Raw genomic sequence first — 22,408 nt, 5'->3', positions numbered from 1 at the left:
AACTGAAATCTGACCATGTTGCTGGTGGATTGGTAAACAGCAGTACAAGCAAAGGCTGCTTGAACTTGTCCCATATACCAACTAGTATGTGATCCCCTACTTTCCCAGGCATTATTGCCAAAAAATTCTTCATCCTATCCTTTATTTCCTCCTTATGTAAATATTGAGAGAGATTGTGATAAATGTTCCCAGTAAATGTGAACTCTCATAATATGAAAACATAAGCCTGAAAAGAAACCACAAACACAGTCATACTGATATTAATAACCATGTTAATTGTGAACTCTAGTGAAAGAATGCTGCCCAAATTCTGGAGTTTAAAATCATCTCATGACTATCTAGTGTTAATAATATAAGAAATAAAAAACCCTCTAGAAATAACTTAGACATGGTTTAGTGGGGTTTTGGTTTGGTTTTGGTTTTATCTTATTTTAATTTTACTCTTCTTTACCCAGCAATTTCCATGCTAAAATGCTGGTTTTCACATCTTGAACAGACACCCACTGACATTAGGATGAGCCATCTCAAAAGTGTGCTGCAGGGTAGCAAAAGAATCTTATCCCAGGATGTAAAATCTGCTAAAAACCTCCACTTAATTACCATGCTCATTGATTAAATCCAGAAAGTGCTTCAATTTTTTAGAAGGGAATTGCATCCCAAATATAAAAAGACTCATCTTGTATTCTTGTTAAACTTTGCATTTAATCTCCAAATATTTCATATTTAGAATGATCTGTATTATTTCATAACATTTGCTACATACATTTTACAAAAGTAATGCATGCTCATAGAAAATATGAAAAATGCAAAAAAGTTAAAATTAAAAGCACTCATAACCATACCACCGAGATAATCACTGTTTATTTACATTTTAACATATTTATGTTTTCTATATATGGAAATGATTTTCTCCCAAACAAAATTAAATTCCTAGGATACTCATTCTTATAAAGTGCATTTCCTTACATAATATATTCTGAATGTGTTATGGTTTTTATTCAATTATCTTTTACTACCCAACACAGGAATCAATATAAACAGCAGTAAGAATGGCTAACATCATTAGAAAGAGTAGGGCAATGTGTTAAACATTTTATAAATTTTAACTCATTCAATTCGTATGACAGTGAGAAGGTAATATTATTGTTCCTGTTTCATATGAAATATGACTCTTAGACAGTTTAAATTAACTAAAAATTACACAGCTGATGTATGATGGAGCTCAGATTCAAGCCCAGACCATTTTCATCTGGACTGCTCTTTAATCACATGCTTTCAGTCTCTCACGGTCAGCTCTTACCCATTCAAGTCCAAATTGCAGCATGTTTTAAAATAAGTATTTTTATTTCACTGGTACATATTTAACAGAAATTAAGCATAGTAGATGTTTTAATTAATTTAACACTTTGCTGGAGGGTTAAGATTATGTTTACAGAAACAAAAGGCTGTTTTCCTTATGGTAAGAGTGAACTCTGAAATTCTTAAAGGTATATTGACTTCATAATTGTACACTGTTTAAACATGCTCTCTTTAGCAGTGTTTATCCTCTGAATGTTATGTTGTGAAGATGAAAGAGTTTTCCTACACCTACACTCAGAACAACTGAATTCAGTAAATTATGCTGTGTCCAAAAGTATAACAGTATAGGCTGAAGCAGCTGGGCAAACCATTTTACCAAAGATAATAGAAAAGTACATTTCTATCCAGGATGTCCAAATTATTTGAAATTTAAAATAGAAGAATTGAAATACTTAAAATTTGCTTCTGTCGGTCTTGTACTTTCCCTTTCCATTCTTACCCAAGAAAGGTTTTTTAATATATTTAACAAGGCACAGTCCACACATATTTGTAGAGGGCCTAGAGTGTGTAGAGCAGCCGTTCTCTACCAATAATAATGTACGAGTCTGAGTGTGTATGTGTACATATCATATTGTAAAATTCTAGCAACTGAAAAGAATTTAAGTAAATTTTTAAAAAGTATTTTCACTGAAGTTCCCAATTTTTCTACACAAAAACAGTTTTTTCTGCTGGAATTTCACAATTTGAGATTGCTGCTGAATGCGGTTTTCCCCTAGTCATTCTTAAAGCATCCGTTGTTAAACATCGGTGAGCCAACTGAAAGGCAAATAGTTTTGGGCAAAGTAAATAAAGGAAAATCAGTCCACACAATGTGTTTAACTGAGCCAAATGGAGAAACGTCTAGGCCACAGGTGTTACTCATCCTGTTCTAGGCTAAGCCTTCTCTCTAGGTGCAGGGCCTCACTCTCTTCCTGGTCCTCCTCCAACAGTTATACCCATTCTCTCCTGTCTCTTTAGTCCATCCCTCTTGACTGATTAGCCCCTGCGTACAACCTCCTCCATCGTCACAGCAACAGCAGCCCCTCACTTCGGTCCACATTCCTCTGTATCTCCTGTGTTTTCCCCATCTCCACCCAAGCTTACTGAAGGCATAATCAATGGGGCTCCTCACTTGCACAGTGAGCTCACTTCACTGCAACCTTGCTTTTGTCTGCTTCTTTGGGTAAAACTATTTCCACCAAGGTCACCAATGAGTCCTTAATTAATGAATCTATTGGGCGTTTCTCACCTTAGTATATCTTTCCATAGAAACAAGAGGAATTTACCATTCTTCTGCATTCTTTAAATTCTTGCATTTTCTGACACAACTACTGCTATTTTTCCTGCTACCTCTCTGATGATCCTCCTCAACTTTCTTACGGCCTCCTCATTCTCTGCCGATGCCTCAGTTAAAGATTTTCACCTGAGTTTCTTTCTTCACAACAGAAATTGCAATGTTTCATGGACAATCTACCACATAATCATGGCTTCAGCCATCAATCTGCGCCGATGATGCACAAATCTATATTTCTACTTCAGATCACTTTCCAAACTAGTATGGACAATGTAAGTCTGGAAATATTTCAATTTGCTCTACATCATGAAGATAAAGCAGGATCAGAGTTGAAACTATAAGCCATGATTTCTGACTCCACTTTAGTCCCATGCATTTTCTAACATGGTACATAGATTCTCTAATTCTACAAGGGAGGAAATGTTAAATTTCAAAGAAAGAGTAGAAGAAATGTGAATTTCAGGACTTTACATAAGGGTAGTACTTCATGGTGAAGCTGGGACTTGGAAATTAAGAATGTTTAAAATTTCTAGACACAATTTAAGAATGAGGTGGAGCCCGGAAGTGTTGGGAGATGAGACAGGGTACAAAGATCCATTCCTCATAAACCAAAAAACGGAGACATTTTTCACTTCCATATTTTCTTTGCTATATTTGCAGTTACAGAAGAAACAATGCAAGGTAGCATCTATCATGCTATTAAATCTGAGCTTTAAGTGTTTTCATTCTGTAGTTGTAACTTAGAAACTATTTAACCAGCTATGGATCAGAGTTCATATTTTAATAGTCTCATTTTATATCACAATATTAAGCAGCAGGAAAAAGGCAAAGATAGAGATCAAGGACCTCTGATTACTAACTGCCTTTTACAAGTTGTATAACATGATCTAAGAAGTAGTCACTTCCCTTAGAGGGCAAGAAAGGCAGGAATAGGAAAGAAGTATGGAGAGGGGTCTATTTTTCACTGCCTACGCAGGGAGCTCCAGCACCCAGATGCCTAGTCCCACCATGTGTGTTAAGAATTCAGCATTTCTGGCCACTGTCACAGTACACACTGTTCCCAGCCTCAGCCTATTTATATTTATAGAATAACTAGCTCTCTGTAACCAGAAAAAGAGATCAACACCACCCAAATAGTTATAAAAATGCATGCTTAAATAATTATAAATATTCATAATTATCATTCGAAATTATAATTAATTATAAATATTCAAGAGCAACTGTCTTTATTTTTCAAAATGATAGAAAAATGATACAATATTTCCATTTTAAGCACTTTACTATAATTAACTTATTGTTGATCATATTGTATTGGTAATATGTCTTCCTATACTGGAACTATTGTTTATGTCTGTCCTCCTAACTTGACTATAAACATCTCTTTTACCAGTGCATTCTTTTCTAGAAACTTAAGATGCAGCGTCACTTTTAGGAATATATGAAGTACTGATATGTTTTAACAATAACTAGTAGTGATGTTATATAGCCATTCAATCACCTCTCTTCGCCATGATTACACTCATGAAATTTCTGTGAAGTACATGAATAGAGAATAGGCCCATTCAAAGAGCCTGCATCAATTACAATATTATTTCAGACTTGTAAACTTTTCTCAAAGTTAAATGCAATGTATTTTTATCACCTTTAATACTCAAATACATCAAAACAGGTTTACTTATTCATAAGTAAAGAGTAATAAGAGCAGCCAGTGATAATCTAAGCAGTTGTAATAAAGCAGAGGCCGAATTCCACTTGGTCCGCGATAATCACTATTTACTATAATGGTCCTTAGCCCTGAAGGAGAGGGCATATTCAGGCCAGAGCCTACAATCCCATTCAGACACCATTAGTGGAGGGGGCGGGCGGTTCTCTCTCATACTTTTCTGTGCAAGTTGGCCCTTCCTCCTCCTGCACCACAGCTCATGGCTTCTGTGTCAACTGAAGAGTTCAATACCTGCTGCCTATTCAGAACAACCCAGCTGTGTGCAGTTGAATGAAAACACTACTCCAACCACAGAGAAATGTTAGTAGAAAGGGTTGCACATCCCTAAGTTTCAGCCACAGCAGAAGAATGAGAAAAAGATGAAAGAAGAAACCTCGAGCACAGCTCTAGGACATTTCCCAAAGACTGGGAGGTTTAGTCTACCAAAAATTCTCACTGGACAGTGCAATAACTCAACGATACTGGGCCTTCCTCAGTAGCAGATTACCTGGAAGTGAGATGTCTTTCTCAATCTGCTGTTTCAAAGCAAATAATTATCTTGATAAATCACGCAAATAGAACTCTTGTTCAACTGAATAACAAAAATATCCAGTGCATTATCTCAGCACACGGGTAGGCAGAAAGATAATAGGAAACAAGATGCTCGTGTCAATTTTTAAATATCTGCAGGCAGCAGCTGGAAAGCAGCAATAGATTTCAGATGGGAAGAGTAGTTCCTGAAAATATAATAGACTGCTCAGATTTGAAGGCAGAAGGAGAAAAGTGGGAAGACTGATACACATACGGATAAAAGTCTTTACCTATGTGATATTTTTGCTCATGGTTTCCACCACATGAGCTAGTTAGGAAGGATATGTGATACAGGCAATATCCTATCTAGCCTTGCCTCATTAAGATACATACTCCCCATGGTACTGGCACTCAAATATGGCACAGGATTCCAAATGGAGGGCAACCACACAACACAACGGTTGCTCATTAATAAGCACAATTTCCAGATACCACATTCTGATGTTTGGGCCCAGGAGTCTCCCAGTTAAAATAAGCACCCAAAGAAATTCTGATGTGTGGGGTCCTTGGGTCACACTGTGAAAAAGAACGACAGGATTTCCTAGTACTCTGTACCTGCTCCATCCCTGGCAGCCCAAGAAAACAAATGGTAGATGACTTAAAGGAAGCTTTAGGAAAGTCAGATTATATAACACTAGAAAAATCACTGTTTTGCTGAATCTCAGAGAGATTTATCGAGGAAGAAACAGTTAATTTTAAGAAATGGTTTCCATTTTCCAGTTTGATAGCCACATGATATTATTTCATTTACTTTATGCTTGCATTTTGTGCCTCATGGATTACTACATTATATTACATTTTATACACATGATTAAATATTTAAGAATCATGCATTTCAATTGCCTGCAAAAATTCTTGTTTTAAATTTGCAATAGTACTTATACTCCATATATGTACCAACATTTTCATTTTATCGGATTTAAAAAGAATATTTTTGAGTAAATCTAATGTTATTCTCTATACAGTGGTATAGTTTAATTTTCTCTAAAGAATAAAATTTTTATAACATTTACTAGAAATCCGAAAGTGAAAATTTAAGTGTGTATCTTTGCAGGTCAAAAAAAAGTCTGAGGGCTACCCTGGTGGCGCAGTGGTTGAGAGTCCGCCTGCCGGATACAGGGGACGCGGGTTCGTGCCCCGGTTCGGGAGGATCCCACATACCGCGGAGCGGCTGGTCCCGTGAGCCATGGCCGCTGAGTGGGATGGCCGCTGTGGCCTCGCAGCGGGAGAGGCCACAGCAGTGAGAGGCCCGCATACCGCAAAAAAAAAAAAAAAAAGTCTGAAACAGATCTGTAAGTGCCTCCCAACTAGCTCAGTTGATAAATGAGGAGTTAGCCATAGGCTACACAGTAATATTTCAATAGACTGCTCAGCTGGAATTATCCTTTAGTATAGAATCATGAGAAGGCCGGTCTCTTTCACACACATTTTCCACTGCTGTAGTTCAATTCACTACTTCCTGAGTAATGTACGTTAGGGGAAAGCCTTCTTCATTAACATGCATTTATCTAAAATAAATAGAAATTTCTTATTTCCTTTCAAATATAAGCATGTTTACATTCATTGTTACTCAAGATTAGATCCTACAAAGTTCCCGTTGCAGAGCACAGGCTCCGCGGCCATGGCTCACGGGCCCAGCCGCTCCGCGGCATGTGGGATCCTCCCGGACCGGGGCACGAACCTGCGTCCCCTGAATCAGCAGGCGGACTCTCAACCACTGCGCCACCAGGGAAGCCCCTACAAAGTTTTTATAATAAAAAAAACTCTTTGAGATACGCATGATCTTTTGAGAATAAAAAAGTTTAAGAGAACATCCCATAAAATTCCCATCATTTTAATATAAATCTAAGAAAGTTTAAAAAACGTAAATGCCTCTTATTTCCCAGGGTCTGTTCACTGTACTATCAGAAAAACAACCAACAGTTATTGAACTCCTAATATGTATAAGGCCAGACTACTAAAGCTTGTCAAATATTATTTCATTTAATCCTCACTTAATCTTCGTATTTCTTTGTATTTCTTTACTGGCCCTTTGTATAAGGGCCAGTAAGTGGTACAGACAGAATTCCAAATCTTTGCTCTATTGAACAGCATCTTCTTGAAATTTCATCAGTCAGAGAACATTAAGACGTGAGGACAGCTGCTATTACATAACGTCAAGGTGAATCACTAATTAGCATTTGAGTAACACATCCAGAGTATTAACCTAATATGGATGGTACATACAAAGCCATTTACTCACCGCCAAATTTAGTCTATGTTTTCACTTCCCTTGATAGAACTCCTAGACTACTTCTCCAAAATATTCATAATCGCTTGGACCCCATGTGATTCTCTTTATGTTGATTTGAGCCTTGATAAAACGTCAATGTGCTTTTATATGCTTTTAGATAAGCACAGAGGAAACTAACAGGGAAAAAACTAAGCTGCGCTGGATGGCAATGTCATTCCAACGCCGCTTATGACTAAAATTAGCCTGAGCTTGTTTTCAACATAACATTACTGTACTAAATTTTTTTTTTTTAAGTTTCAGATATATAAATACTGCCAATCCAGACCTCTGACTAACATGAAATAACTTATGTCACAATTCTGAAATAATACAATTTCAATAAAAATTAGAGAATTTCAGCATTGTGTTAGAATGAACAAATTTACAATGGTAAATATACAATAGCCTTTAAACTTTTTGAAATATTGAAAATGGGACATAGGACACTCACTATCCCTATTATTTCTTTCCTACACTTAAGAATTCAGAGCATATTAAGTATCATTAACTACTTGAAATGAATATGGCCAAGTGTCAAGTATCTAAATCTATAAGGACTAGCTTTTCAGTTATTTAGAATGTTTAATAATTAGCACAGTTTATAAGGATTCCACAAGTTATTTCAACAATACAATTTTTAACTCTACATATAGGTAGTCCCTGGAAAATCATTCACATAAAATTACTATCTCGGGCTTCCCTGGTGGCGGAGTGCTTGAGAGTCTGCCTGCCGATGCGGGGGGCACGGGTTCGTGCCCCGGTCCGGGGGGATCCCACGTGCCGCGGAGCGGCTGGGCCCGTGGGCCGTGGCCGCTGGGCCTGCGCGTCCGGAGCCCGTGCTCTGCAACGGGAGAGGCCGCAACGGTGAGAGGCCCGTGTATCGCGCAAAAAAAAAAAAAAAAAAAAAAAAAAATTACTATCTCAAGAAAGAAAAATATTTACCTATGAGAAAATCTGCTCTCCCATTTTGTGCCTAGGAATGGATATTTTTTTCTCTACGAAACTAAGCCTCTACTTCTCCATTAAAAAACATCAACAAAACAATATCTGGTTACTACTTTCCATTATTTTGTTTGTTTTCTTTTAACTTTTTATAGCACAGGTTTGACTCTACAAAGGCCATTAAGCACAGTGGATTATCCCTTAACTTGTGTAAACTTTCCGAAAAATATGGAACATTTTGTATATTTAAATAGTATATTAAGTTGCTTAATTCATCTAAATAGAGATAGCTTTGTCAAAAAAATGCCTTGCAAATAACACATTTCATAGTTTCCAGCTTATTCCCACCCACTCATATACTATCTCAACATTTCAACAGAGTAATATATAAACCAAATTTTATTAAAATAAATCCATATTTTATATCTTAGAGCATGGAACGGAATCTTTTGTGTACTTAATTTGTAAATTTGAGTACACAGATATAACCAGGTCATTTTAAGTATGTACTACTCTGGAGAGGATTTATAAACAGAATCTAAATTATACTCAAAGTCATTTATAAAGGCAACTCTTTTGATTCCTCATTAACCATTGAGGAGAATTAAGAGAAAGAATGGGTGTGCAACTTTTTGCTAAAGAATAACAGAAATCGTGGTTTCTACACTTAAAACGACAGATTAAGGATTGTTGAATTCCCAGAGTTACTGAATGTTAAATTTTGAATTAAAAATTTAAAAGAGGGCTTCCCTGGTGGCGCAGTGGTTGAGAGTCTCGCAGAGCAACTAAGCCCACGCGCCACAACTACGGAGCCAGCACTCTAGAGTCCATGAGCCACAAGTACTGAAGCCTGCGCACCTAGAGCCCATGCTCCATAAAAGAGAAGCCACTGCAATGAGAAGCCCATGCGCCACAACAAAGAGTAGGCCCTGCTTGCCACACCTAGAGAAAGCCCACGCTCAGTAATGAACACCCAATGCAGCCAAAAATAAATGATAACAAATAAAATGAAATTTTAAAAAATCTTAAAAAATTAAAAATTAAAAGACCCAGTATCAAACAAAACCATTTATAAATGAGGGTAAAAACCACATTTAATGTCAAAACTGCAAACCTACAAAAACAAACCCAAAACAATTAAGAAAATGGTAATAGGAACATACATATCGATAATTACCTTAAACGTGAATGGATTACATGCTCCAACCAAAAGACACAGGCTTGATGAATGGATACAAAAACAAGACCCATATATATATGCTATCTACAAGAGACCCGCTTCAGACCTAGGGACAAATTCAGACTGAAAGTGAGAGGATGGAAAAACATATTCCATACAAATGGAAATCAAAAGAAAGCTGGAGTAGCTATACTCCTATCAGATAAAATAGACTTTAAAATAAACAATGTTACAAGAGACAAGGAAGGACACTACATAATTGATCAAGGGATCAATCCAAGAAGAAGATATAACAATTATAAATATATATGCACCCAACATAGGAGCACCTCAATACATAAGGCAACTGCTAACAGCTATAAAAGAGGAAAACAACAGTAACACAATAATAGTCGGGGACTTTAACACCTCACTTACACCAATGGACAGATCATGTAAAATGAAAATAAATAAGGAAACAGAAACTTTAAATGACACAATAGACCAGATAGATTTAATTGATATTTACAGGACATTCCATCCCAAACAGCAGATTACACTTTCTTCTCAAGTGCGCATGGAACATTCTCCAGGATAGATCACATCTTGGGCCACAAATCAAGCCTCAGTAAATTTACGAAAATTGAAATCATATCAAGCATCTTTTCTGACCACAACGCTATGAGATTAGAAATGAATTACAGGGAAAAAGACATAAAAAAACACAAACACATGGAGGATAAACAATACGTTACTAAATAACCAAGAGATCACTGAAGAAATCAAAGAGGAAATCAAAAAATACCTAGAGACAAGTGACAATGAAAACACAACAATCCAAAACCTATGGGATGCAACAAAAGCAGCCCTAAGAGGGAAGTTTACAGCTATACAAGCCTACCTCAAGAAACAAGAAAAATCTCAAAAAAACAATCTAACAGTACACCTAAAGGAACTAGAGAAAGAAAAACAAACAAAACCCAAAGTTACCAGAAGGAAAGAAATCATATAGATCAGAGCAGAAGTAAATGAAATAGAAATAAAGAAAACAATAGCAAACATAAATAAAACTAAAAGGTGGTTCTTTGAGAAAATAAACAAAATTGATAAACCATTAGCCAGACTCATCAAGAAAAAGAGGGAGAGGACTCAAATCAATAAAATTAGAAATGGAAAGGGAGAAGTTACAACAGACACTGCACAAATACAAAGCATCCTAAGACACCACTACAAGCAACAGTATGCCAATAAAATGGACAACCTGGAAGAAATGGATAAATTCTTAGAAAGGTATAACCTTCCAATCAATGGTATTTTTTACAGAACTAGAACAAAAAAATCTTAAAATTTGTATGGAGACACAAAAGACCCCTAATAGCCAAAGCAGTCTTGAGGGAGAAAAATGGAGCTGGAGGAATCAGACTCCCCGTCTTCAGACTATACTATAAAGCTACTGTGTTCGACAGACAAATGGATAAAGAAGATGTGGTACATATATACAATGGAATATTAGTCAGCCATAAAACAGAACGAAATTGGGTCATTTGTTGAGACGTGGATGGATCTAGAGACTGTCATACAAAGTGAAGTAGTCAGAAAGAGAAAAACACATATCGTATATTAACACATATATGTGGAACTTAGAAAAATGGTACAGAAGAACCGGTTTGCAAGGCAGGAATAGAAACACAGATGTAGAAAACAAACGTATGGACACTAAGTGGGGAAAGTGGTGGCGGAGGGGGTGGTGGTGGGATGAATTGGGAAATTGGGATTGACATGTATACACTGATGTGTATAAAACTGATGACTAATAAGAACCTGCTGTGTAAAAAATAAAATTGAAAATTTAAAAAAATACATGTACACCGAAAAAATAAAGTAAAATAAATTTAAATTTCCATATCAAATGTACATATACTTTCCCCTCAAACAAAGATGTCAGTGCGCTAATGACACAGTGTAAACAGAAAATTGAACTATCATGAAATAGGTCATTATAAACTGAAGATAACTGGTACCAAAAAGAGAAATAAAGATAGGAAGGAAAAGAAGTACTGCAAATCCAGTAATAAAAGTCAAATTTTTTGTAGTTAATACAACTCTCTAAACTTAAAAAGGTAGAAAGAAGTAGGCAACCTTCTTCTGTACCATCTCTGTGTCACTGGCAGTGATGAGCATCAAGCATTCCATCTGCTGTCCACATTTCCCATCCCACTTGTAGTTAGATGATGTAATGTGACTTTTTTGACCAATGAAAAAAGCAGCAGAATGCCCATGGAGATTTTCTAGTCACTGTCTCCCCTTACCACTGAGATAGAGAAAGTTCAGTGATCCAAACGGTGCAACTACAAACATGCAGAGCTTCAGTTAGCATGGGTCTCTGAGTTGTAGTCACTACAACTACAATTGGGTACAAAGTTCCCAATGACCTGCTATGGACATGTAACATCAATAAGAAATAAATTCCCTGAATGCCATGATTAATCAGGAACTACAACATAATCTAGTCTAGCTCAACCAAAAGACCTTCCAAAATCAAAGAGATGGTCATAACAATGGACTGTTCTAAACTACTTGGTATAATAGTATCTGCTTCCATTCCTAACTGCACATCTGGAAGCCTCCTTCAGGTCCCTCCCTATTATTGAGGCTCATAAATTGCAGTCTCACTAGAAACAGGCATAAACACTACATCTTCTTTATATGGGGATCAGTTTCCTGATCACTCATTTCTATCTATTACTTTTACCACTGATGTTTGGTCAATCATGGCGAAGTAAAAATATTCACAACACAATTCAAACAGTCCCTAGAAAGCCCATTAAAGAGCAAATTCCCCTTTTGTAAATCTGGAGAATTTCCTATGTGTTTCCTTCGGGCCCAGAATTTAAGTTTGTAACATGCTGCTTTTGATAGACAATACCCTTCCAATGATACTTCCATAGTCATATTCATGGTTCATTACCTTATCAAATTTGCAGCATTTCAGAAGTAAAAGGAACAAATTATTTAACCAGTCCCCCTCCCATTATATAGATGAGGAAACCAAATCCCTCAGTTAGTAATTAACAGAGCAAAATCCTGAACTTTTTGGTGTTATCATAACCTCCAAATTAGATATCTAACAATTTATGCAATAAACAGACCATTACTCAAATTTTATCATCTCATTATTATATAATTATAGTAACTCAAATGTGGAAACTTACACTGTGTTATATAATAAAAGTCTAACATATTGTGATTCAGAGTCACATGGGTTTGTTCAAGGCTTAATTTTTCTTAAACATTCTCAATGCTGAGTTTCAGATTTTTATATATTTCTTAGAAGCAAATGGCATTCAAACAATTACATTTTATTTCTTGGCTTATTATGGGGGGAAAATGATCCATACATAAACCTGCCAGATAGTTGCAGACGTCTGCATTACCTTACTGAATTCAACACATGTTGTAATACAGGATGACTGTAAAAACATATCATTAGAAACAGATAACTGATATGTCACCTGCATGAAAACAGGTTCAATTTATTCTCATGAATATCTCTCACATCTTGATAAGCTTTTGAAAACATTCAAAAAGGAAAGTGAAGGCATTATTAAGCTTTTCAAGAGTCAATAATGATCACTGACTTCTCCAAAACAAATTAAACAAACAAATAAATAAATAATACTTCCCAAGCAACAATGCTTAGATAATTTACTTTACAGTATATGGATAACAGTTACCTCACTTGTTTATTTCACCTATGTAAACACAGTTTACACGTGCACATTTTAATTTAAATATAGATGAATAGTCACATCATTTCTACCACATACTGGTTTTTCCTTTTAGGGTGACCCATAGGCCTATAATGCCTTTAATATTCTGAATCAATTTAAAAAGAAAATAACTTTCCTTTTCCTGTCATCTCATATATGCAAGTATGAGTTTATTTAACAGTACTGCTGTGATGGAATCAATGACTTCCTTTCCTAGTCACAGTGTGATTATGATGAGCTATATTTCTGTACTGTTAGTGGCAAAATTGAGAACAGGTTATTACAAAAATACTGTATCAGCATATATCTGCATTAGATATATTTCAAAAATGGCAAAGAATATCTAATAAACAATGTGATTCAAACCTATCTCCAATTTCTTGGAAGCACCTTACAGAACCTAGCACAATAGGCCACAGGAAGTAAACATGGATGTGAATAAAAGCTTGCAGGTATCATAGGCCACATTCAAGCTCTAATCTGGGTTATAACCCACATGCTCAGTTTTCTTTTTCCTAACAATCTTCATCTAAATTTCCATAGCCAGGAACAATCAAATGATATTTAGTCAGTTTTAAAGTCATTTCTGGGACTTCCCTGGTGACACAGTGGTTAAGAATCCACCTGCCAATGCAGGGGACACGGGTTCGAGCCCTGGTCCGGTAAGATCCCAGATGCCGCAGAGCAACTAAGCCCGTGCGCCACAACTACTGAGCCTGCACTCTAGAGCCCATCAGCCACAACTACTGAGCCCATGTGCCACAACTACTGAAGCCTGCGCACCTAGAGCCCGTGCTCTGCAACGAGAAAAGCCACCACAATGAGAAGCCCGCGCACCGCAATGAAGAGTAGCCCCCGCTCGCCGCAACTAGAGAAAGCCCACACGCAGCAACGAAGACCCAACACAGCCAAAAATAACTTAATTAATTAATTAATTTAAAAAATAAAAGTCATTTCTGGGTTTAAAGTTTAAGGGTCTTAGTGTCATTTGAGACTTTATTTCATTTGAATAGAGGCAGAGGTGAAAGGAAAATTGAGGCGTTATCTATCTAAGAACAAATTTATTGGCAAAATGAAAGTACTTTCAGCAGATTAAAATTCAGATTATAAAAGCCCTTCCAAAGCCTTTTATAACTGACCTGAAGTGGAACTGGCTTTTCTTCTAGTCAGTGGCCATTCACACTCACGTGTACAAGTACCTCAGTGGTACATACCCACTAGCATGGTGTGCCTACTTCAGCTACTGATAGCATTTAGGCACTTTGGGACTGTGATTATGTGTTTGTTACATAACCTGTCGATATCAGTCTTTTAGAACAGAGAGAACAGGTCCCTCTCCTAGCTCCAGGGTTGGGTGTTTTCCAAGACAATTGTTCTGCGTAATGTTTAAGTTAAATCAAAAAGAGGGAAAACCTGATAAGATTGGTTTAAACCCTATCAGGTTTGATATCCAAATGCCAAGCCATTCTTGAGTACTCCAAAGAAACTATCAGTAGTATCATAACCATGATACCTGTCACCCATATCTCAAGCCACAGAAAGTAGTGTTTTCCTGGTTTCTGAATCTTTTTGCAAACATGGTGGAAGAACTGAGCCAGGAGATTTCCTCTGTGTTCAAATCAGTCACAAGATACGAGTTATTTGAGTGTAAAACAGATAAGCCTTTCCAGAGTACACCTGATGGACTAGCTCTTCACCATTAGAAAAACTTGTCACTATAGGAGTCAAAGAAGCCCAAAGTAAGCACAGAAATGAACTGAACCCTAGATGCTTCTGTGTAGCTTATCACTCTGACCAGCTCTTTAGCTGCTAAATTATAGATGTTAGGGCACTCTTCTGAAAAAGTCTGCAGAAAAGAAGGCTTGAATCACTTGGGCAAAAACATTGTAGCTATCCAAAGCAGTTCTAACTAATCCAACAGATTTAGTTAAAACACTTAAACCTTAAACTAAAGGATTTATACAAATTATGTCTCACACTTCTTCTGTTGTGGTACGTTAAAGTTCTTACAATGTCCCTATTTCTCGATTTTAAGTATTAAATAAAAATTGCTGCTCCTTTCCATAATAACACAAATATTTCTGTTTACTAAGCATCTCTATATACACCAAGTACCAGGCTAAGGGCTTTATATCTGTCAAACCTGCACAAGATCCCTACAAAGTAGGTATCATTTTATCATATTTAGGGCTGAATAAAATAAAGGCCTAAAGAAGTTTAAGGTACCAATTACTATAGGAGACAGAGTTGAGAAATGAACCAGGTCTATCTGACCCCAGAGCCTTTGTGTCCACAGTGCCCTGCAGTTTTATAGCAATAATAATATACAATGAGGCTGTGGAGGCAGCTCATGTACGTACTTAAATGATATCAAATTAACTGTGTGGGTTCAAGAACCAGGAAAGATAGTGAATTAGAATCACTGGAATTTAAATGCAGTTTGCCTGCTTTTAGATTTAATGAACATGCATGTGAGACAACAAACGTGGATCTGCTATACCCTTCATCTTGTCACTTCCTTCCTCTAGCTCACAGTATCAGCTTCTTTAGATGCAGAGGATGACTCCAATGTAAGAAAATATGTGTCTTCATAGAAGAGGACTTCTAACTCCAAGCAAACTACTCATCTGATGCTCAGTTGTTCCAACACTAGGGATGTCAGGGGTGGGGGCATGGAGGATAGGAGCTGTGTTGGACCTACTAAATGAAAGTACCTTGGTCGTTACGCAGTATCTTCCTTTAAGGATCTTAACTCCATGGGGCAGAATAGTTTACTATCTTGTTCACTTTTCTAACCCCTGTGTCTGATACATAGCAGGCCCTAAATAAATATTTGTTGATGTGATGTATGGTTAAATTAAATGCAGTTCTACTGCACGTGGTAGTCTTCACGCTGTTTTCCGGCATTGGCAATAAGCGATACTGAATTATCCAGGCCCCCCCAACACTTCTACCATTGATTCTATCCAGTTTGACAACATTTACTTAAAGAAAAATTACTAATATATCACAGGATTCTAGAATTTTAGATATCTGTAAAACACTCAAGAGAATACCCACTTGGGCCCAAAATACTAGACTTCTCAAATCCAAATCTTGGTGAATTCAGAAATCCTCATAGTGTATCCAATATTCTCTGTCCTGACACACCTTGGATCACTTTTAAAAACACCAACACTCTGGCCCTCTCTCTGGAGTTAAATTTTATTGGCCTCAGGTGGAACCAGCACCGGTATTTTTTTTTTAAGCTCCCTTAGAGTTTACGCAATCAGGTTTGATTACCACTGCCCTTTGCTGAATCTCTGAGTCGTGTTGACAGAGGCTCATAATAAAACAAATGATAATAGTAAGTATGGCAATAAAGAGTGTCTCTCCTTCTAGACACTCAGAAGTTGTTTCATATATAAATCAAACCCCTAACTTGGGCCTCGTAAATACTAGGTCTCTACATCAAATACAGGTCTCTCAGCACATAATAGCAGTGCTAAAATGGAAACCATTAACTACTATAAAATACACAAAGCTGGGCTTCCCTGGTGGCACAGTGGTTGAGAGTCCGCCTGCCGAAGCAGGGGACACGTGTTCATGTCCTGGTCCAGGAATATCCCACATGCCGAGGAGCGGCTAGGCCCGTGAGCCATAGCCACTGAGCCTGCGCGTCCGGAGCCTGTGCTCCGCAACAGGAGAGGCCACAACAGTGAGAGGCCCGCGTACCGCAAAAAAAAAAAAAAACAACACAAAGTAATGCCCTACTTGAGAGTTTGAGAGAACCTTCGGGAAAAAAGTATTCTCACTTTGATGAGTTACAATGTTAGTTCAATGTTATAAAATAATTAAAATGAAGTGAATCTAGCACCTAATTTTTATGATTTGACTCCCTAATGTGCATCCATAGCCTTCCCCACTTCCACAATCAAAAATAATGCAAAATGCATAGATGTCATCTCATTCCAGAATCGTTGCGCTTATTTTATGTCATTGGCATTAAATCTACAAATGTCAGGAAACTGTAAAATCAATTTCACTAAAATTTAGACATGGAAAAGGAAGCATGTTAGTGATAAGGAGGGAAACAGGAAGCACAGACTGAAGGAAAGAATAACTGAATTTAGGGTGACAAAGAGCAGAGAAAATAAATTGAAGGAGGGTCTGGGATGAAAAGAAAGGGACAGGGCCATGATCCACGCTTACTCTAATTAAACAAACAAAAGAAAATCAATTCGTGTAAGAGCAATTCCAATAAAGGGAGAGAGGTGCCTTAACAATTAACTCCTGTTAAAAAAAATTAAAATGCAGGCAGTCTGTTACAAGGCCAATGAGCAAGATCCTGTCTTTACGAGTTGCTTCCTCTGACTAGCTGTAGCTTCCTTTGAGTAACCCTAATTCTCCCCCAGTGAAGCTTTATCTTTATTTTCAAGTTACTTCCAATTTATTTTTAACACAAAGTAAGTGCTACTGACCCAAGATTCCTACTAACTGGAATGAGGAGTATCTGAGTCAGAAGTTCTTTTTTTTTAACTCTTTAGGGTCACAGGTTCAGAGTGAGAGACCAGCCAGCCACCCCTATTATAACTGAACTCTAAGTAGCTCTATGCTCTTCACCAAGCAAGTATGGCTAATTCTCTGGGACTAAATTTTCATATCCATAAAGTAAGGAAATCGAGCTAGGTTTCTAAAGCGCTCCCTAGTTCCAAAGTACTGTAAGATTACAGAATACAATAATGGTATTTAAAATTCAGATACCAGAAAATCTTTCCATTATTCAGAGAATATATAAGAATAAAACTCTTCACTTCTTTCCGAAAGAACAAAAGTCACCCAAGAGCTAAACTGCACAGTTGACTTAGTTCACTTTCTTTTAAAGAGCCTTGACTTTGCATGCAATTTAAATTCCACCAGCACTTCACAAGTCAAGCTTTCTGCCTTTAAGATATAGTAGGCATTTCACCAAGGGAAAGAAAGTTATCGTGAAAGTACATTTAGATGCCGATTTTTGCCTCCTCACTGTCCCACCACTCTTACCGAAGTTTCACTGAATCATTTTCTACTTATATACTCCCGAAGAAGAGATGCAGTTTTGAAAGTGCAATAATAATGATTTTAGAAAGCAGGATCTTTCCAAAGTACAGTTTAACTTCAAAGAGCTCTGAAGAGAAAATGAAAAGGTTCCATAGGTAAATAAGGTTCAAAACTGAGCATTCTAAGTAAAACCTCAGTAGATAAGCACAATATGGATAGATATCTATAAGACATTCAAAATGTATCAGGCCATGATCTGATAAATCTAGATTTAATTTTGCCTTTCACCTGGTGAAATAAAATGCTAGAGATGAAAACTGACTATTCTTCATCCTTAAATTCTTGACATAGAGGTGGATATTTAAAAGAAATTTAGTTGTATTACATGCCGAAATAATTACACTTAGTCGATTAAATTTTATAGAAATTACTTTCTTCCAAACTCAATATACATTTTTTGAGAAACTTACAGATTATGAAAATTTAATAAATATTTTAAAAAATCAGCTTTAGAAATTCTTAAAAATGTATTTAAGTTATATCTCTTCTTTTGCATTTCAGTGTGTACCTAATGTGGCCTATGCCATATAGATGTGGATGTCATATTTCTGAAATCTACTTCAGAACTGAGCATTTCATTCTCATGAGGGAAAATAAGTAGAAAGTAGGGAACATGAGTCCCTTTTGTCTAAAGCCAACAGTTTTGTAGAGGGTCAAACCATTCAAAATTTGGGGGAAAAAACTCAGAATAAAACAAAAGCACATAAGAGATTGAAATTTGAAGGTAAGGCACAGTTTAATCATGAAGGAAATAACAGTGAAGGCAAATAAAGTTAGGAGCTCTTGTTCAAAACAAAAGTCCCTCCTAATTCAGTTTGTCTCCCCCATACACACACACAACACACATTTTATGTCTTAAGGTATACTTATAAAACTACATCATTCATATTTATGGCCTAAATAAACATTTGCTGATTATTCCCATGTAGAAGATTCAAAGCAAGATCTTAAACAGACAGGATACAATAATGAGTAAAAAATGGAAGCAGCATTTCAGAGGCTTAGAATCTACCAGGAAGGACATGCCATTTGGTCTCTTGTACATAACAGACCCAAAATAAATATCGTTTTAAATAAACATTTTTTTAAAAAAACAAGCAGTTCAATGATAAAAGCTTGCGCTCATATTGTAGTACTTGCCTTCCCACCTACAGAGCTTAATGTACTAAATAAACATCATCATCCAACAGGGCATCCCTGTTATTGATGTAGCTGGAAAGTATTATTCATTCTTTACCCAAATGAGGAAACGGTTTTGGAAAGTTAAATTAGTTGCTCACAGCTATAGAATTAACAGTAAAATTGGGAATAGAACTCAGGGTTCCCTAAGCTATTGCTCCAAATATTTTTTTTTTCTTTTCCTAAATATTTCTCTTTTATAGGCCTTTAGGGGTCTCAAGTAGTTTTTCATAGTAATATTATCCATGAAGCAGTGCCTTTTTTAACATCAAGCTAATTCATACTATCAAGTTTGCATTTTTCTTTTTCAAAACCTATTTAAATGGACACTTTTTTCTGATGAAACTTTTCCACTCAAGAAAACTCTTAAGTTTTAAATTCAAAATTATCACCTGGAAATAAGTCAGGTGAAAAAAGACAAATATGGTACAACTTCACTCACAGGTGATATATAAAAAAACTAATAAGCAAACAAACAACAACACAAAGTAAAATAAATGAACAAACCAAACCAAACACATAGATACAGAGAACAGAGTAGTGATAACCAAAAGGGAAGGGGTGAGGTGGGAGGGGGTAAAATGGGTAAAGACGATAAACTGTATGGTGACAAATGGAAACTAAAGTTTTGGTAGTAAGCACGATGTAGGGTATGCAGACGTAGAAACACAATGTTCACTTGAAACTTATATAATCTTACAAATCAATGTTATCTCCATTTTAAAAATAAAAATAAAATGTTCCCAACAGAAAAATAAATGAAATACATCAGTAGATGGTTTATTAATTTGTCTATCACATTTCCAAAGTATAAACAATGATCTGCATTAAAAATTAATCTGGTGGGAAAAAAAACAAAAAAATTATCACCTAAACATTTCAAATTTCACTATAAAAGTACCACCCAAAAAGAAAATCACCATTTTGTAAACTAGTTCTAGATTTTTGTTACTATATTTTTTTTAAAAATCCATTAACTTATTAAAAAGAACTTTTATTACTTGAAGGATAAAAAGATTACCTTTGTGATTTATTACAAAAAATTCACTGTTAAAGTCTGTTTGCCTTCGAAATAATTTTAAGTATTTGGTTCGAGGCAATCACACCAACACAGCTAAATATACATCGTATTTTCTCATTTTGCCCTTTGTTAGCATAGGCAATAACTTTATGATGTCTTAGGGCTATTGTTTCAGTGTAATTGAATTCTTAGAAGATTTCATTTGCCTCAAAACATTTCAAGAGCACAATATGAACAACTCAATTATATAATCAGACAACTCAGTGAATTGAAACTGAATAAACAGAAATACTGGGATTTGTCTGTGAACTATATACCATGCTCTTCCACACTCTGTCACTCCTGCCACCCCTACCAACAAGAGACTCAAAAAACATTTGCTTTCTCTTCGATTCTTGCCCCTCTCCATTATTATCCTGCCAATTCATTTTATTAGTTGCCGCTGTTTAATCAGTTTGGACTCTATCTGTACTACAATGTGGAGTTAGTTAGTAAAAATAAATGGTTACTTCCATATCAATCACATGAAATAACACTTTTATTGCAAAGCATTTCTAACCCAAATTGCACAGCTTCTTAGCATATGTTCATTGTGTATATTCTCATAAAAATATTTTAATGCAATCTATTTAGATTTTGACTCCTGTTGTAATATTGTCATTACTCTTATCTGAATGGTAGTTACCATAACAACTGTAACAACTCAATGTCTCCTCAATCTGCCACTGTCCTTCTCACACCTCAGCAGCATATTTCCACCCTAGCCCATTTCTTTGCCACCCAACCTCTTTCCTCCCAAAAGGTCAAAATGGGATACTGGGATCACTGTAACCACTAACGCACCCAACCAAACACAAACTTTTGCTTCCCTGAATAACAAGTAAATGTGTACTTAACCCCAAGAAAGACAGGCCATTCCAGATTTCATTCCTCATCCCAAGTTCTCAGCTCTTTGATGAAACTGCTTAAGCTATGAGTTCAATGGCATTTTATTGCAAGGAAAAATGCTTAGAGATTACACACAGCTGCATGGAATGAACACTGTCCCAACTGTCCTAGGTTTGTCCCTGTTATTTTGGGCCTATGCAGTTAGCACACCTTTCTCTAGCATAAATTAACTGGTTTACGTAGTCTGAAGCCTAAGTCTTCTTATTCTATATCCAAGTTATGACTATAGAACTTTTAAACTTCTAAATAAGGTTTTCCAGGAATAGCTCTGCTACCAGGTGCCTATATCATAATAAAGGAATGGACTTCAGAGGCATGGCACAAGCACACTAGGTAATGAATGGTGATAAACACAAGCTAGAAATAAGTAAAACTGAGGGAGAGTCTGTAGAAAAGATTTTCTAATGCTCTGGATGTGGTGATTCACATTCACATCCACAAGAACATCCAAGAACAAGAGAATTAAGCCAAATAGTAGGTGTCAATCCATTCCCACATTCAATATATCCAGGGAAATCAAAGGAAAAGTGACAGGGGTACAGTAGGCACATTGTATACATTGTTCATTTAATCCTTGAAATGAATTTCAAAGAGTTAAAGAGTAAGCCAGAAACCTAAGGACAAATAAAGGCTATCTGGAGTTGGTCTTTTTTACTTAACTTTAAGTTACTGAGGACAGATAATGATAACTAGGACTGACAATTTTAGTTAGGCTATATTTTAAGTGCTCAAACATGATATTCTGATGACTGGTACAAATGACTACTCCATGGAATATAGAATAGACACTAACTCTGCTCTCAAAAGAGTGTATCTAACTTCTTGGTATTTCACAAAGACATTTCTAATAAGTCAGTGTCATAAATTGTTTCAATTCCCCTTGCCAAATTTTGAATAGAACATGGAATGGGGAAATGAACAGAAAAGGCTGGTACATCTGTGTATGTGAATTTGGGTGTGTATATAGTCCCATGTGGATGCACCATACACTGTAAATGTTGGAAAGTGAGACAAGCAATTTCAAGGCAAGAAATGGTAATCTAATGGTAATCTAAGACTGGAAACATTCCTAAATATATACATATATATATATATACATATATATATATATAT

At 36.3% G+C, this 22,408-nt stretch overlaps 1 protein-coding gene across 2 annotated transcripts in view; it reads right to left on the bottom strand.

The window, feature by feature from the left end:
- The window catches only part of PTPRK (protein tyrosine phosphatase receptor type K), a 564,516-nt gene that overhangs the window by 384,723 nt on the left and 157,385 nt on the right, over positions 1–22,408 (bottom strand). The window lies entirely within an intron of this gene.

The sequence above is a fragment of the Neophocaena asiaeorientalis genome, unplaced genomic scaffold, assembly GCF_003031525.2.
Source record: "Neophocaena asiaeorientalis asiaeorientalis breed wild unplaced genomic scaffold, Neophocaena_asiaeorientalis_V1.1 scaffold5, whole genome shotgun sequence".
Taxonomy (NCBI): domain Eukaryota; kingdom Metazoa; phylum Chordata; class Mammalia; order Artiodactyla; family Phocoenidae; genus Neophocaena; species Neophocaena asiaeorientalis.
This window is presented reverse-complemented; position numbering and strand designations above follow the sequence as displayed.